At 35.5% G+C, this 13,875-nt stretch overlaps 1 protein-coding gene across 7 annotated transcripts in view; it reads left to right on the plus strand.

The window, feature by feature from the left end:
• Positions 1 to 13,875, plus strand: part of OXR1 (oxidation resistance 1) — a 439,622-nt gene that overhangs the window by 271,825 nt on the left and 153,922 nt on the right. The window contains exon 1 of one of the 7 annotated variants that reach the window (XM_059395039.1): positions 10,582 to 10,806. The exons of the other annotated variants lie outside the window; for them this stretch is intronic. The gene's annotated coding sequence lies outside the window, so the exon portion shown is untranslated. Of the gene's footprint in view, positions 1 to 10,581; positions 10,807 to 13,875 lie in introns of those variants that run through there. 7 annotated transcript variants of the gene reach the window in all.

The raw sequence follows: 13,875 nt of genomic DNA on the forward strand, positions 1-13,875 counted from the left end.
AAAAGAAAGTTGCCACAAAATCAAAGGAGAAATTACAGTATGGAAGTGGAAGAATGGTCAAGAATCATGCTTGAATTACAGAGATAGATTTGAACTGTGAGTCCTAGCTTGGAGAGATGGGGAAGAAATCTGAAAATAGCTCTCCAGTAAGAAAACATTTGAAATATGTGGTGCCTACTGAAAATAAAGATCAAGGGTCAATAATTACTAGTTGTCAGACTATTGAAATTAGCACATGCATGTTTTCATTCATTCATGTCTCTTTTAAAGAGTCAGTGATACCTGCCTTATTTTGGAGATACTGAAGTAATTTCTAAATGACTTGAGAAATGCTCAATTTTTCCAAAACAAAATTTTAGTTCTTAAAATGTTTTACAAATTTACAGTCAGGCAGGCAAAAACTCACATATTAAATGGTATCTGCATGGGCCTGTTATTATTTGTTTGACATTTGTTACTCATCTAAAGCAATCTAGTATAATAGAGATTGATCTCTCGAGATTCAAGTTCTAGCAGCTGAGTTAACTGCTGTGTGTCCGTGGAAATCTTACTTCTCCGAGCCTCATTTTCTTTATAGATTAGTGGAAACCCTACCTTTCCATTAAATAAAACTGCGCATTAAATGTCAGACAAAGTAGGCAGATGCTTTTTTTTTTTTTTCTTTTAAGATTTATTTATTTATTTTAGGGAGAGAGAGAGAGAGAGAGAACATGTGTGCGCTCAATTGTGGCTTTACAAGTCAAGGGAGGGGCAGAGGGAGAGAATCCTCAAGTAGACTCCCCACTGAGCGTGGAGCCCATGTAGGGCTCCATCTAGGGCCCATGAGATCATCATCCCAGGTGAAACCAAGAGTCGGGTATTCAACTGACTGACACACCCAGATACCCCTAAGCAGAGAATTAATGTGGGTTCCTTTCTCACTACTATCCCATATAATGTAAGAAAAGTCTGCAGAGGCTTATGAAATGAAACATACTGTAAAGTGGTGTGATTAAGTTTAAAAACCAGGGACAACCTTGAAGGGAGGAAATTGGCATTATTAGGAATGTGAGATGAAATTAGTGTTGGAGTTAAGCCCTCAATTTATCTCAATTTCTTGCTGTCTCTATCAGGATGATTTTGGTTACAAGCAACGGAAAAATCAATCTCAAATTGATTTTAACAATAAAATAAACTCATAGGCAGAAGTCAGCTTAACAGGATCAGGCTTGATCTCTCCACTTAAGTGATGAAAGACCCATACTCACGCTGTCTCCATTTCTCGACTCTATTTCAGTGCTAACTCCATTCTGTGTAGGCTTCCCTACTTCTTGGTTCCAAGATGGCTACCTTGTTAGCTTCAGGTTTCTTCGTGATTAAGGTGTCCAGTCTGAAGTAACTAACAGGCTGTTATCAGTGGTTGAGAACCTGTATCTCATACATGCTGTCTTACTCATACTCAGCAAAGAAGACTTTTTTCTGCTCTCAAACAAAAATCCTGAGCCTTGGCCTAAATGAATCAACTTTGAGCACTTGCCCATTCTTATCTCAATAAATGTGGCCTAGAAATGGGGTTATGCCAATTACTTTAGGCCAGAGCCATAGATTTTACTTTTCATTTGAAGGTCAAGTCAGTTTCCCCTGAAGCACACGGGTTACATTGGAGTAGGGTGCTGGTAAGAAGACGGCTATGACTGGTAAGAAGACTATATGCTAGGTGGTTAAAAAAGCAGATATCCACTGGAGTAGCTGTGACTAAATAGGAAACATTGGGTTTTAAATGTATACCCAAGATATATATTTGAAAGGCAACTTGGAAGTTTATCTTATACTTCTGGAAATTAAATTCAAGGAAGAGTTGATTGAATTAAGTATTGCCAGAAGAAGGAGGAGGAGGAAAAGAGAAAGGAAAGAAGAAAAGAGACAAAGACAGTGTTTCACAGAGACCATATATCCAGCAAGGACTCCTAGATTAGGCCAGAAACACCAGTCAAATACTAACTTTTTGTATACATATTTTGTTTTCTGGTGTTTTGATTTAATGGAAGACTTGATTTGGAGAATATAGAATAGATAGCTACATATCCATTAGTCTTTCAAATAAAGCCATTTTAAATGCTTGAACAGTATCCTATCATTGTTAATTCAAGATTTAGTTCTCTAAGAAGGGACCATAGTGTAGCATTCTAAGATATAAAGTAAGTAAAGCTTCTTTATACTGAAGAGGTCAGATCTGAAGTTTTGAACTTTCTGTTCAAAAACTTCAGCTGAGAGCCTGATTCTCAATTCAGCACTGGTGTAGAAAGCCATGCGCCTGAAAGTGCTCCCAACATCATCCCAATAAATACTTTGAATCTTCTCCAGCAACTGAGTCTGAGCCATATGGCATATAATGAGTGATTTTTAATTAAAAAAAAAAATTCATTCTTAGGAGAACCTTAGATGGCTTCTGGGACATCTGGTTTCAAGTAGCATGGTAGTCTGCACTCTCAAATAGCTATATTAATTGCCCTATAGAATGGGTTATTTAAGATTAGCTATTTAAATGTTGGGGAATGGGTCCTAAATATAGTGATTTTAGTTTGGGTGTAATTAATGGTGAGCTAATCTTCTAAAAGTAATCAACCAAATCCAGCTGCTTCTGCCAGATAGAACAGCAGATTAGTTAGGGTGCTAATTTGGCTATTATAATAAAGGCCAAAAGATTTTATTTTTGCCCCATACAGCAATCTAAGGGTGGGCAGTCTTGGATAGGTTTTTCAGTGTCAACGGTAGAGACTTACTCTAGTTCCTCTGGCATCCTTAATATTCATCTCCCATCCCTTGGTCCAAAAAAGAATTCTCTAGGGTTCCACTCTAACATCTACATTTTAACCATGAAAAGAGGGGAAAGGGAAGGAAGTTAACAGAACGCTTTTTGTAGAAGCCCCAAAAGTCATCACATTGCTTCTGTTCATTTCTCATTGGCCAGACACTAAGTGCTGGACAGTGTAATAGGCAGTTAAACCCTCTCTCTCCACAGAAGATGAGTATGTATGAGAAAACCAGGAGGCTCCGGTAGAGAGCCTCTGGAGAAAAGAGGCTGTATAACTTCCTGTCCACCAAAGCCGAAATGATGCATTTGCCCAAATTCTCTCAATAAGTGCACCAGGTTGTCCAAATATGAACTAACATGAACAGAATATACGACTGGTGTACATGGGAATAATGTTTCTACTTCAGTTACCATGGGTTATAGAATCCAGCATTTAAAAATAATTAACATATGCACTGTTTATTTCTGATCTCTAAAAATGCGCACTTTTGAAAGCTTGGAAAATATAGAAAAACATTTAAAAAGTTAATAATCAGCCATAATTTCACTAGCCAGAGAAAACCATTGTTAAGAGTTTGGTGTATTTCCTTTATGACCTTTCTCCGTGAGAGTCTTCTTTTTACTCATGTAATTGAACACAGTTTTGCATATTTTAACCTAATATCATACAATTTTATCACATCATTAAAATAGGATACTAATATCAGTTTTTATGTTTGCAGTAACTTAACCTATAGAAGTACCAGAATTTATTCTGCTGCTAGTACTAGATACTTAGAATTACCAGTCTTTGCTGGTATTAATAATGTTACTATGCACATCTTTGTGCATAAATTTTTGTCTGTATTTTGAAGTATTAGAATAGAATCTTAAAATGAAATTCAGTCAGAAGGTAGGAAAATTTCAAAGGCTCTAGATCTATATTGCTAAGCCACTGTCCACAAAGAATATTGAAAATTTCTCCAGCTTGTTCTGCTAATCTCTTTCATATCATCCTCACTACCATTGTTATAATTAAATAAATTAAAGTTGTCTCCCTTGGAAAAGGACATTTGCAGACCCTCTGTGATAGCCTGGAGTATGATTTGATATGCACCAGCAATGTTTTCATGTCTACATTAAATTTTATTTTTTTAGTCATTTATTCCTCCCTTGCTTTAATGCAAATATAAACTATCATGTGCCTGACTGAGTCACTAAATTAGGTAAAAGGGAATTATAATATCTCATTTAATGACACCTGCTTACATTTAATTTTAATTTAATGATACCAACCAACTTGATTCAGCCAAGAATCTTGAAGAACATACATTTTTTAAAATGAGCAGGTATTGAATTGCTAAAATAAATGACACCTCATTTATTTATGTGCCAAACCTCATACAGTCTTCTCAGAGGAGAGATTTCAGATTCTCATTTCAAAGCACATTAACTCTAAATTTGGATAAAATCCTAACACTTATAATTATATGATTTCCAAGCCCTTGGCAGATTAAAAACAGCAAATTAGAAAAGAGCAACACCCAGGGGCTCCTGGGTGGCTCAGTGCGTTAAAGCCTCTGCCTTCGGCTCCAGTCATGATCTCAGGATCCTGGGATAGAGTCCTGCATCAGGCTCTCTGCTTAGCTGGGAGCCTGCTTCCCCCTCTCTCTCTGCCTGCCTTTCTGCCTACTTGTGATCTCTCTCTTTCTCTCTCTCTGTCAAATAAGTAAATATAATCTTTAAAAAAGAAAAAAGAACAACAAACACATTAACAACAAATAATGGTAGTTGAGAGATCAACAGGAGAGATAGAGACTTTGTATTTTTTATAACACACATACACACACCCCATCACCATCACCGCCAGCAACAGCCTGAAATTCTGTTTTTTGAAATTGTAACATTTTTAAAGCAATGCCACCTAATTGAATCAAGCTCGTCTATTCAAAGAATAGTATAAAGTCCTAAAATAACTTTTTATAAGTTTTAATATCACAGAAAATAAACATTTATAATAACTTTGCACATAGAATTTGATCATAACTTTTAAAAATTAAAAAGACATATCTTGAAAGTAAGTGCACTAAAATATTAACTATGATTTTCTTGGGCTGGTAATATTATCTTTTTCTTCTTTTTCTGTATCTTTTAAATGTTCTAAAATGTTTATGTATTATTCTAATAGAGATAAGTAAAGCTATATTATTTTTATTTTTTTTAAAGATTTTATTTATTTTATTTGGTGGATAGAGATCACAAGTAGGCAGAGAGGCAGGCAGAGAGAGAGGGAGGAGGAAGCAGGCTCCCTGCCAAGCAGAGAACCCGAGAACCCAAGAGGACCCTGGGATCATGACCTGAGCAGAGGCTTTAACCCACTGAGCCACTCAGGTGGCCCGAGTTATATTATTTTTAAATAATATTCAGTGGTCTAGTTAAATAGTTTATTGAGGGTCTCTTGGGCATGTCTCTTGGATGCTACTTAAATTATTTGTTCTGTAAAATAATGGTAATAATTAGTCATACATTATGACATTAGAAAGAAAATTCTTGAATTAAGTCAGACATCATTATATATTTAGACAGGATGTTCATGTTATTTAAATAATATTGCATACATTTTGCAAATTAAAATCATATTTCAGTTCAGGAGAACTGTAATAATTTAAACCAGAAAAGTATTTTTAAAAATTGTATATAAACTAATCTTGCATATAGGAGTGAAATGTTTATGTACAGTTTTTGTAGCATTTCTTCCATGTAAATCTGTTTCTTTGTATTTTGAGGAAATAATTTTTAACTTTTACTTAGAAGAATTAATAGTATTATCCAGAAAATCATTAAATGTATGAAATATTTTTATAATGTTAGCATGAAGTAATCATCTGCAGATTTTCTGAACTAATTACACGGACAGTTAGATTTCAAGATTTCCTTTATCAAATGATGGATTACACTGAACACATTTCTACTTCTGCCTGTTTTTAAGTTATTTTCTCTCAGTTCAAAATCCTTAAGCTATTTTCTCTCAGTTCAAAATCCACTCCTGTGGATTCAGCTTTGTGAGACCAGCTTGGGTCTCCTGAGAACCTGCTTTGCCGGTGGCTGTCTTTTAGGCTCTGCCCATAGAGGGCGCCAGAAGGAAAATGCAAGGCCTGATTGAGCAGGAGCTCTGCTTGCCGTTCCTGTGAGTATTTATCTGTTGAGCTCCGGTCCTTACTTTGGCAACCAGATTCGCTCCAGGAGCGACCCTTCTCTAAGTTCCTATGTTTAATGATTCCAAACACTCCCTTCCCCAGCCCTAGAATTAGTAGGGGCTTCCTACAGTTGCCATCTCTGTGATAACTTGGTGTTATCAACTTTATACCTAAACTGTTCTTTATATTCTCTTCTGTCTCCTGGCTATACTGACTGCTACAGCGTAATTTCCTAAACCAGAAATACAGAGATTGATAAAATAATTTTCCTACTAGTTGATGTTATAAGTTAATATGGATACATATGTGGTCACTCTGATAGAAGTTATCTGGACTTTGCAAAGAAGAAGTTCATATATAGGATATACCTAGTTCTATACAATTCAGGGGTAGAAATCATAGTTCTTCTCATGACCAGCATAGCTTCCTGATCAACATTTTAAGGAATTAAAAATTGACTATATATACTCTATTTGTATGTGTGTATATGTCTAACTTATGGTATGTGTGTGTACTTATATATGTTGTATAGAAGTACACACATATATATATATATAATTGTAAAAATATGACAGGAAGACAAGAAGGAAAAAACTTAAAAATTTAATATGCTTGTAAAATAGATCAATCGTTAGTTCATAAAATAGGTTAATTTCATCATCCTGCTTGCATCTAAATTCTGGACTCGGTAATAAATTCATTGGCTAGTACAATAATTAGCACATCTGGTTACACATTCATCAGCTCAGTGGTGTTTTTATCGTTCGTATCAACAAGGTTGTTCCATCTTCCCCTTTATTCTCTGTCCTGTGCCTACCATCAACCACTTACATTTGACCTTAGTTACAACCTAGATAATCTCAAGTTTCTTCATGCATAGGAAGAAAATATACCACTGTCCAATAAATGCCACATCCTTTACTGCTGACTTGGACTGGCTTCTGCTAGCTCCTGAAATGCTTGGCCACCTTTGCCTTTCCCTAGCCATGACTATTTTTATTTCTGAATTTTTGAGCTTACTCTGGGTTCCTGGCTTGTCCCAGACCACACTTCTGGCTTACCTCTTCCCTTTTGCCACAGTTTCGTGTTGATGGCTGAGTTGGTTATATAATAACCATGTAAAATTCATCCCTTTCTGTCTCACATCCTATAATAGCCATTCCTTGACACTTGAAACTCCTCAAAATTCTGGTTCTCCTGTGTGCCCTTCCACCTTCCCTAAGACTAGGTAGCATTAGCCTTGCTGCTTCCCAAGCCTGCCAGCCTCTACTTAAATAAAATGAGCAGAAAAGCTCACGCCAAAATGGGAGAAGTAGATGACTACTTTTATATTTCTGGTTATCTCGAAGTATTCAGGGAAGGATGTTATAAAGCCTTACGGCTGAGTTTGTCAGCTCTGGCGTCAGAATAGATTGAGCTCAAATCTTGGTTCAATCATTTACTACTTGTGTGACCTTAGGCAAGTTTCTTTATCTGTCTCTACCTCAGTTTTCTTTTTATCTTTTTCTTTTTTTAAATTTCTTTTCAGTGTAACAGTATTCATTGTTTTTTGCACCATACCCAGTGCTCCATGCAATCCGTGCCCTCGCTAATACCCACCACCTGTTCCCCCAACCTCCCCCCGACTCCACCCCTTCAAACCCCTCAGATTGTTTTTCAGAGTCCATAGTCTCTCATGGTTCACCTCCCCTTCCAATCTCCCTTAACTCCCTTCTCCTCTCCATCTCCCCTTGTCCTCCATGTTATTTGTTATGCTCCACAAATAAGTGAAACCATATGATAATTGTCTCTCTCTGCTTGACTTATTTCACTCAGCATCATCTCTTCCAGTCCCGTCCATGTTGCTACAAAAGTTGGGTATTTATCCTTTCTGATGGAAGCATAATACTCCATAGTGTATATGCACCACATCTTCCTTCAGTTTTCTTAAGGATAATATGACTACAATGTATCTGCCTCAAAATTTTTTATAAGGTTAATAAATTGAATAATCCATGTAAATTTCTTAGAATTGTTCAGCACAGAAAAAGCACTCAAATGTTAACAATGTTTATGTTACCCTTCAATAATGCTATTTAATGACAGTTGATATTGAAAATTGAATATCCTAAGTGACTATTTTCCTGACTTATGAACATTAGGGGAGGGTTATTAAGTAGGCATAGCTTACTATTGAACCCTCCATCTCTGTGCAGCATCTAAATCCGTAAGTGAAAATGATATATGAAAAAGGGAGAAAAATCACTACTAATAAAATCCTTCAGAATGTAATTTCAGTCTGTGTTTGAAAGGCCCAATGATTGTTAGGAACCTGGAAGAAGCAGTTACCAGAATAGAAATCTCAGAACAGCCTGTTCCCAGGTTGCTGGGTTAAGCAATTAATGGTCTAGCTGGGTTTGTATTTAGATTTGAGTACCAGACAAAAGATACTGTTTTCACCCATGAAAGGGAACCTGTATGTAATTGGCTAACATTGTTTTTGCCCTAGACAATGACTCCACAATGAACAGTTACCAATAATATATATCTGATAGATAAATAGATACGATAGATCATTCTTAATCTAATCATATATTTTAATGATCAGATAACTCTAAAGAACTTATTAGGGTTTGCAGAGTTTCTCTGTAAGCATGATCACAATTGATCACATTTAAATTACTTTCAAGATTTCAGTAGAAATTGATCTAATTTTCTGTATGAGGAACTGACCCAAAGGTGTAAAGTTAATGTGTCTAGTGTAACACAGCTAGTAATCGACAAATTGTTTACTCCAAATTTGTTACTCAAATTTAGCATTCTTTCCATTACTGCACAATGATGCCAATACTCTCTTGCTACTTCATAGAATGTCACAGAGTTTGAAAGTAACAATGGTAAAGATGAAATACCATTAATATTTGAATACTTCAATATTTGAAGAAACCAACTAAACTACAAATCAAAGTAATTATGAATCCTGATTTTAGAAACTCACTAAAACAATTTATTTTCCTACTCAGAATATTGAGAAGAAAATCTTTAGTTTAATGTATATCTTCCAGAAAGAAAGAGAAGGGAGAGAGAGAGAGAGAAGATACAACAGTAACCCAAGATTTCAGTGTTTATTACATGCCAGGTGCTACAGTAAGCATTTACATGAGTCACCTGATGTACTGCTCATGAGAATCCCACACAAAATAGTTACACCTTTTTCACTAAATGGATGAGTGAGGGGAAAAAAAAAAACAAAAAACAAACAAACAAAAAAACCAAAACTTAAAACCTAGAGAGGTTAAGTAGTTTGTCCAAAGTCACACTGTCTCTACTAGGGAGGGGTCAGGATTCAAACTCAGAATAAGTTCTGAGCCCCTATTCTTAATCACAGTGCTATATGTTCTTGATTTTATTTATTTTAGCATTAGTGTGTATTTCCTCAATTCAGTAAGGGTTAGGGTAGCAGGGATTGGTTAAAATGCCAACAAGTTTCAGTAGTCTTGTGGCAGCAGCCCAGATGCTATTGTCTGAGGCTCACAGTGGAACTGTGTGCATTCTGACCAACCACATGCTGCCAGCCAGCTACGCAGAATCCCAGCGTGTGATTCAGCTTAGACAGATGACCAGCATTTTCTTCCTGTGTATGACTGGCTGGCAGCTGTGACTCTAAATACACAGAATGATACACAGAGAATATTTTAAATAAGGATCGTTCAAAATATTATATCTTTTTTTAAAACCATCTTAACCATTTTTTTCCATCTTAACCATTTTCAAGTATACAATTCAGTAGTGTTAGGATATTTGCATTGTTGTGAAAGAGATGCGCAGAACTTTTTCATCTTACATATCAAAAACTTTATACTCATAAATGACTTTTTCCCATCTCCCCTTGTCCTCTTAATGCTAGCTAGCCCTTGGTAACTACCATTCTGCTTTCTGTTTCTTTGAATCTGATGACTTTAGAGAGGTTATATAAGTGGAATCATAAAGTATGTGTCTTTTCATGACTGGCTTATTTCACTTATCAGTGAAGAAAGCCTGTGTGCTTAGCATAAAGTTATCAAGTTTCATCCATATTGAAGCATGTGACAAGATTTCCATCCTTTTTGAGGCTGAATATTATTCCATTACATGTACATACTACATTCCATTTACTTATCGATTAATGGACATTGGGTTGCTTCTTACTCTTGGCTGTTATGAATAGCATTGCTGTGAAGGTGAGTATGCAGATATCTCTTTGGGACCCTGTTTTCAATTCTTGTGTATATAGATACAGAAGCAGTATTTCTGGATCTTTTGGTAGTTCCATTTTTAATTTTTTGAGAACCATCCCTATTGTTTTCCATAGTGTTTACACCATGTGGAATATCTCCACAGTCTTGCCAACACTTGTTATTGTCTGTAAAATATGTATCCTTTTCAGGTTTTGGTGAGGCAATTTATTTTTTATTTCAAAAATGTGCTATCCTTGAAGGCCTCTAAATGTTTAATTTCAGGAGCAAATATTTCCCAAGAACATTCCTTGAGTAAATGAGTAATTTGCTCTTTGAACCTAAAACACGTATTTGTTTCTTCATTCTTTTGGCTACCACTGTCTTACCCAGCTCTAAAAGCTTCTTCAAATTAGTCCAAGGGAGACAGGTGGGAAGGTGTAGACCTCTCACTCTGACAGTCTGGTAAAGATGGAGAGAAAAAATGGTGCTATTCAAAGATACTTAGTACTTGAAGATTTAGAATTTAGGATGGAAATAAACCCAGTGAAATAGCAAGAATGTTTGAAAGAGAAGCCACCAACCCACTGCTATAGAAGGCTGAATTCCAAGGAAATATGCCCAATATCCTTGAAGCTGAGAAGTAAGTTTCTGAAATCATTCATTTCTATATTCCTGATTCTCATTTACTTGAAACATGCATCATTAGTTGGGGGAAAGCATGTCCTGCTAGTGAAGCATGGAAGTTAACCAACTGACAGAATCTTATCCAAGTAACAGTGGATTTGGATATTTGTATAGTGACCCTATTAGAGAGTACATACCAGAAATTGCAATGCTTTGACTTTAAGAAAAAAGCACTAGTTATATTAGTTGTTCGTAATATTCTGATGCTGCAGTATAAGTCTTAAAAAAAAAAAAAACAAAAAAACAACTCTTAAGGACATTTATCTTATTTCTATTAGTATCATTTGATTTTTCTTGTTTACATTTCTCATTTCACTAGTAGAAACTTGAAGAGGCAAATGTCTTTTTCACTCTAAACATTAGAACAGAAGAACAAAGTGAAATTGTAATGCGTTTAATGTCACATGTATTCACAATAAGATAACAATAGAGTCTCAAAAGAATTGTTAATGTGGGGAAAAATCAGAAAATTTCACCTTTTACAGCCAGTGACTAATAAATTTTCTAATGCTATCAAATAATTAGTAAAAAACCATAAGTGACTCTTAATCTCACAAAACAAACTGAGGGTTGCTGGGGGGAGGGGGTTTGGGAGAAGGGGGTGGGATTATGGACATTGGGGAGGGTATGTGCTTTGGTGAGTGCTGTGAAGTGTGTAAACCTGGTGATTCACAGACCTGTACCCCTGGGGATAAAAATATATGTTTATAAAAAATAAAAAATTATATTAAAAAAAAACATAGCAAGACAGATTTTTTTTAATGTAAAGAAGAACAAATATTGGCCAAAACTCAGGGTGGCTCACTTGAAAAGAAATAGAAATAACAGAAGCCTGTTAGGTTACGTAAGACAAGATTAAGTGGAAGTATAAGAGTAAAAGTTAATAATAAGCTAAAAACAAGGCACTTGTTCTGTGAGACATGTAAAAGTAGCAAACCTGAGGACAATGCAATTTTCTTTTCTCTATTTATTCTGTGCTATGGTTATCTAGCATGATGAATGAAATAGGAATGTTCCTGCCCTTATAGAACATAGTATAATTTCTTTCAAGAGATAAGTATTCAACAATGGAGAGTGCTTTTATTTTTAAATAAAAATAGTCTTTTACATTTCAATTTTAGCCTTTGCTAATTTTAAAAATCCAAATTCCTTATTAAATTTTGGGTAAGGCTGTATAATAGCAAAGTTGGAGAGAAAACACTACATTTTATAAAGTACAAAATACCCATAAAACAAAAAAATCCTCATGAAGCAACAAACAGCAGTGTTGTATTTCCTGTTGTTAGAAACAATTGCTAAAGCTTATCACTTGACTAGCAGGCTTATTTTATGAAGGAATCATTAATACATAATTCAGTGAGACTTTGGAGAAGTCTATGAAATTGATCACAAAGTGGCCATGAAACAAATAGAAGATTTCTTAGAGAAAATTGGTACAGAATAGAGAAAAACAGAGACCTCTGACTTCTCCAAGGGCCTTTTTAGTAGTAGTAGGAAAATAATAAGTAATGTGCAACCATAGTTATCACACTATTTGATTTCTTTCTAGTCTTTCTAGTTTAGTCAATGAAATAACAAGAGAGCACCATTTTCTGATGGACACTAACAACATAGTCAAAAACTATTTGACTTATTTTGTTATAATACTGATTTCAGACAGTGGGTGGATTTTTATGAAGTTCTAAGAATTATACTAGAGAATGTTTAACTACATATAATTACTCCAAACTGCCAGTCCCTCAGATGTCTTCTGGAGTATCCTTTCTCTCACTAAGTGTCCCCCTCTTGCTTGAGATACGCTTTAAAGCAATTCCACAGAATCAGCTACTGTGGGATCTTGGTAGGAACCAACCATGGCATCGGGTTTCCAGAAGATAGACTACCTTGATCTGCCGTTGGTGGGAGTGAAGGTCAATACCTACACAGACTCCTCCTCTCTCTGGCCAGCCAACTGCAGCTGAGCTAGGTTCACTAATCACTCTGAAGATGCTCCCTTGGCTTGACAAGAGAAGGAAGAGTTCCCTAGTTCTCGCCCAAACCATATGGGGTTTGGGGCGGAAATTCAATATTCTGATGACTTTCTCCAAAGAAGTTCTTTTTGACATCTTTCATATCAACTGTTTCATACCAGTGCTGGCCAAACCAATGTTACAGTCTCCTTAGCGTCACTTTTAGGGTATGGAGATGTTTGGTACTGACTTCACAGTTTCAACAGTGGGGTTCTCGGACAAAACTGAAACATAGTTCTACCTCCATAGCTTCTATACATCTGACAGATCTAATTATGCTAGTTTTTAACATATTCTCACCAATTAGGGTTTTAAAAAAAATCAAAAACATTTTTAAGGTAGTGATTGATATACAAAAAGCAGTATATATATTTATGTGTACGCTTGATCAGTTTGGAGATAAGTGTCTCATGTATCCTTGAGGCCATCTATCCCATAAACATCCATCACCTCCAAAAGTTTCCTCCCACCCTTCTTACTTAATTATTCTTATGATAAGAACACTTAATATAAGCTCTACCCTCTTAGAATTTTATTTAGTATATAATATATTATTGTTAACTATACCCATTATGTTGCCCAGTAGATTTTTAGAACTTACTCATGTTGCATAACAGAAACTATTAGAACTGACTAATAGTTCTCCCATTATGTTGCCCAGTAGATTTTTAGAACTTACTCATGTTGCATAACAGAAACTATTAGAACTGACTAATAGTTCTCCCAAGCCCCTGGTAAGCACCATTTTACTCTCTGTTTCTATGAGTTTGGCTATTTTAGATTGTTCATATAAATGGGATCATGTAGGAATTACTCTTCTGTACATAGCTTCTTTCACTTAGCATAATGTCCTCCAGGTTCAATCAATTGGGAGAAGGGATGGTGTTTTTGTGGAAAAGACTTTTTAAAGTTATTTCTGTTTAGAAATATAGCTTGTAAACTGAATATTAATTAGAAAGCACAGTTTTCCTTTAAGGGGTAAGCACAATTCACAAGTCTATGCATTTTTATATATG

This window comes from Mustela nigripes, chromosome 3 (genome assembly GCF_022355385.1).
Source record: "Mustela nigripes isolate SB6536 chromosome 3, MUSNIG.SB6536, whole genome shotgun sequence".
In the NCBI taxonomy this organism is placed as follows: Eukaryota; Metazoa; Chordata; class Mammalia; order Carnivora; family Mustelidae; genus Mustela; species Mustela nigripes.